This window comes from Penaeus japonicus, unplaced genomic scaffold (assembly GCF_977035675.1).
Source record: "Penaeus japonicus unplaced genomic scaffold, GWHDUDI00000001_assembly GWHDUDI00000019, whole genome shotgun sequence".
Lineage (NCBI taxonomy): Eukaryota > Metazoa > Arthropoda > Malacostraca > Decapoda > Penaeidae > Penaeus > Penaeus japonicus.
In genome coordinates, this window is record NW_028234421.1 from 35,681,278 (window position 1) to 35,686,277 (window position 5,000).

Below are 5,000 nucleotides of genomic sequence, written 5' to 3' on the forward strand. Positions count from 1 at the left end.
CGAGTTTATATTTAAGTAGATTTTTAAAAGTTTAGTTCACTCGCCTCCGGCGATCACTCACTAGGCGGCTAATCATTTTCTATTTTTATCTGAATATTGCGGCATTACTCCATGTTTTTTGTTGTTGTTTTTTTCTTTCTTTTTTCTACTTATCTTGCATATACGGCTAAGACTTTGAGGCTATGCGGTGACGGGGATGCAAGTGCAGGTCGTCCGTCAGCAATAATTTTCCGGTAATTTCTCGTCCGGTTCTCAAGAAGTCGCCGCGTTTTCTATAGTTTCCTTGCGAGTAGCCAGTGTCGTCGTGACTGGCCGTGACTCGTGCCCACCTGCCCGATTGTCACGCGCATGCGCAATACAGTTGCCAGGAGTCGCTTACGTTTCCATGGCAACGCATAGTTGTCAGGTGTTCTATTTTTTCCGTTTTCATTTACACATGAAAATGAACACCTGGACACTGATAATGATAACTAGTGAATAATGACGATAAGATGATAATGATTATGATACTGAGAGCCATAATGATAATGATAATGACTGTGATAATAAATAATGCTAGAATTATGATAATAAATGTAATTACAATGCAATTATGATATCAAGCAAAATTACGAAAACTACTATTATCATGAAAGAAAACAACAGTAGATCGACTAAAGTAAAAGCAAAATAGAGAAGAAAAGAAAAGAAGAAGAAGAAAACACACACAATAATACTAATAATAATGATAATATAATGCCATAATAAAAAATAATGAAATGGAAAACAAAGAAAACGAAGAATAGAAGGAACACACAAAGCTAAATGACTACAACAGCAAAGCACTCTACGTAGAACTAGAGCCAAAGAGGTCCTTCTCGGCGTCTAAAAGCAATCTCGGGTACTGCAACTTACGTCCTGCGACTTACGTCCTGCAACCAACGCCCTGCAACTTACGTCCTGCAACATACGCCCTGCAACTTACGTCCTGCGCCTTACGTCCTGCAACTTACGTCCTGCGACTTACGTCCTGCAACTTACGTCCTGCAACATACGCCCTGCAACTTACGTCCTGCAACATACGCCCTGCAACTTACGTCCTGCAACTTACGTCCTGCGCCTTACGTCCTGCAACTTACGACCTGCAACTTACGTCCTGCAACTTACGTCCTGCGACTTACGTCCTGCAACTTACGACCTGCAACTTACGTCCTGCGACTTACGTCCTGCAACTTACGTCCTGCAACTTACGTCCTGCGACTTACGCCCTGCGACTTACGTCCTGCGACTTACGCCCTGCAACTTACGCCCTGCAACTTACGCCCTGCAACTTACGCCTTGCAACTTACGTCCTGTAACTTACGTCCTGCAACTTACGCCCTGCAACTTGCGTCCTGCAACTTACGCCTCGCAACACGAGCTCGAATCAAATTATAGGCTACGTCTGTCTGTGAGCTGGAGCTCGACACACGCACAAGTGGAGATACGGGGTGGGTAGATGGGGGGTGGGTGGGGGTTGAGGAGAGAGGGAGAGAAGGAAGGAAGGGGAGGGAAGAGGGAAGGAGAGGGAGATATAAGGAGGAGGGAAGAAAGGGGAGGAGAGGGAGAGAAGGAAGGGGGGTGGGTGGGGGTTGAGGAGAGAGGGAGGGAGGAGGGAAGGGGAGGGAAGGAGAGGGAGATATAAGGAGGAGAGAAGAAAGGGGAGGAGAGGGAGAGAAGGAAGGGGGGTGGGTGGGGGTTGAGGAGAGAGGGAGAGAAGGAAGGAATGGGAGAGAAGAGGGAAGGAGAGGGAGATATAAGGAGGAGGGAAGAAAGGGGAGGAGAGGGAGAGAAGGAAGGGGGGTGGGTGGGGGTTGAGGAGAGAGGGAGAGAAGGAAGGAATGGGAGAGAAGAGGGAAGGAGAGGGAGATATAAGGATGAGGGAAGAAAGGGGAGGAGAGGGAGAGAAGGAAGGGGGGTGGGTGGGGGCTGAGGAGAGAGGGAGGGAGGAGGGAAGGAGAGGGAGATATAAGGAGGAGGGAAGAAAGGGGAGGAGAGGGAGAGAAGGAAGGAAGGGGAGGAGAAAAAGGAAAGAAGGAAGGGGAAGAGAGGGAGGGAGGGATAGGGAGGAGAAGAAGGGAAAGAGAGGGAAGGAGGTAAGGAAGGATAGAGAGGAGAGGGAGGGAAAGAAGGAAGATAGGGGAGGAGAGAGAGCGAGGAAGGAAGGGAAGGAGAGAAAGGGATGATAAAATGAGATAGAGATAGAAGGAGGGAGGGAAGGAAAAGATAGAGAGAGAGATAAAGAGGATAGAGAGAAAAAACAAACAAACTTCGTACTATATTCCACATCGCTAAACTCAAGTCCACCCAAGTTAATATCTAAGACTGACGGGCATTTGATTAGAAAAAAAACAAAAAAAAAACAAACAAAGGTTTGAGCAAAAGGGTTCCTTAATGATTTAAAAGATAGGAAGTGTTGATAAAGGGAGATGCCGGAGCGCCCGAGATGGCATGAGAGTAATAAGTTTCGTCTGATTTCTTGAAAAAAAAATAAAAAAAGTTTTTGCTCTTAGTGTTTTTGTATTCTTGCTATCATCATCGTCACTATCTTCATCAATAGTCGTAGTCATAGAATATCATCCTTTTTGTTATAATATTAGTATTGATATTATCATCATTGTTGTTGCTATTGTTGTTGTTATTCTTATTATTGTAATTGCTATCATTATTATCCCTATTCTCATCGTCATCTCATTCCACGTCTTTAGTCTTCTCCTCCTTATGATGATGATGATGGGCATTATCATCATCATCATCATCATCATCATCATCATCATCATCATGAATATCTTTGCCTAAAAGAAGACAATAGAAAAGGAAGGACAAGACGGCGAAGAAGAATAAGAAAACAAAGACACACACACACACACACATACACATACACATACACATACACATACACACACACACACACACACACACACACACACACACACACACACACACACACACACATACACACACACACACACACACACGAACACGCACACACACACACACACACACACACACACACACACACACACACACACACACACACACACACACACACACACACACACACACACACACACACACACACGCACACGCACACACACACGAACACAAACACGCACCTGCCATAACACACCTGTCGTTGATGCCTAAGGAAGCGGGCGTTTCAAAGGCTCTCAACCTCCACCTACGAAAGAAAAAAGAAAGAAACAGGTTCTTAATTCGGGTCGCTTTTGGAGCTCCATTTTACGTACGAGAAGGGGAGGGTAGAGGGGAGAGGAGAGGGGAGGAGGGAGGGAGGGAGGGGAGGGGAGAGGAGAGGAGAGGAGATGAGAGGAGGTAGGGGAGGGAGGGAGGGAAGAGAAAGGGAGGATTAGAAGGGGTAGGGGAGAGGAGGGGAGGAGGGGAGGGGAGAGGAGGGGAGGAGAGTGGTAGGGGAGGGAGGAGGAGGGGAGAGGAGGGGAGGAGAGTGGTAGGGGAGGAGAGTGGTAGGGGAGGGAGGAGGAGGGGAGAGGAGGGGAGGAGAGTGGTAGGGGAGGGAGGAGGGGAGGAGTAGAAGGGGAGGAGGGTGGGAGGGGAGGGAGGAGGAGGGAGGAGGGGTGGGGGAGGATGGTAGAAAGGGTCACGTCCAGAACGAAATTTTGTGAAATAAGGATGGGTTCTTTGAGATGGCTATTAGGGGGCTACAGATCATAAAGATAAAAATAATGAGGACGATGCTAATGGTGATTTTAGGTAGTCATAAAATAATGACAATAATGATAATTTTGACTGTAATATAAACGATAGGGAGGAAAATCAATACGGGATAGAAAAAGGATACTGAAAGTACCCCTCCCCCCAAAAAAAAAATAAATAAAAAAATAAACAAATAAAATAAAATAAAAAATGTGTAATTAGGAAACATTATAACCGTAAAATCAACACTAAAACATTAATGAGAAGGGATTAGAAAAAAACAAAAAACGATAAAGCACCTATAGATAATGGATTAGATGAGAGAAGGAAGTGAGGCTGGTAAGATAAAAAAAAAAGAAGAAAAAACAGGATCCATTAAAATATTTGCTTATTAATTCACTTTAATTGGCAAGAAGAAGAGGAGGAGGAGGGGGAGGAAGAGGAAGGGAGAGGACCAAGAAGAGAAGGAGGGGGAAGAAGAGGAGGAGGAAGAGGACGAGAGGAAAAGACCAAAAAGAGGAGGAGGAAGAGGTAGGGAGTAGAAAACCAGGAAGAGGAGGAGGAGGAGGAGGAGGAGGAAGAGGAGGTAGGGAGAAGAAAAAGAGAATGACGTAGAGGAAGCAGGAGGAGGAAAATAATAAGAATAAAGAATGAGGAAGGGTATAGGAAGAGAAATAGGAAAAGGAAAAAAAATGGATAGGAAATAAAATAAAAAAGGAAATGTAGCAGAAAAAACAAAAGAAAGGGAGAAGAAGAAGAGGGATAAAAGGGAAGAGGGAGAGGAGGTAAAACAAAAGAAGAACAAGAAGAAGAAGAAGAGAGGGTAAAGGAGGAACATAAGAAGAAGGAAAAGAAACAAAAAAAAAAAGAAAAAAAAAAGCATTATCTACGGATGAATCTTTAGTCTTCAAGATATATTACGCAGGTATCCCTGGGCTGGGAACATAAAGAGGATGTCGAGGGTATCTAATTGAAGGATTCATTGCCAGTAGGACCCATGCAGGAGATTCACATTCTTTCGAAGAAACTGGAAAATTTGTGTATTTTGAAACTGGAATTTTTGTGCGTTAGCGAAGGCCTGCGCTCTCTGAGTGTTATTATTATTATTATTATTATTATTATTATTATTATTATCATTATTATTATTGTTATTATTATTATCATTATTATTATTATTATCATTATTATTATTATTATTATTATCATTATTATTATTATTATTATTATTATTATTCATCGTTTTAATTATTTCTAATTTTTATCTTTATTATAATTGGTATTGTTATTATTATGGTTATTATCACTATTAT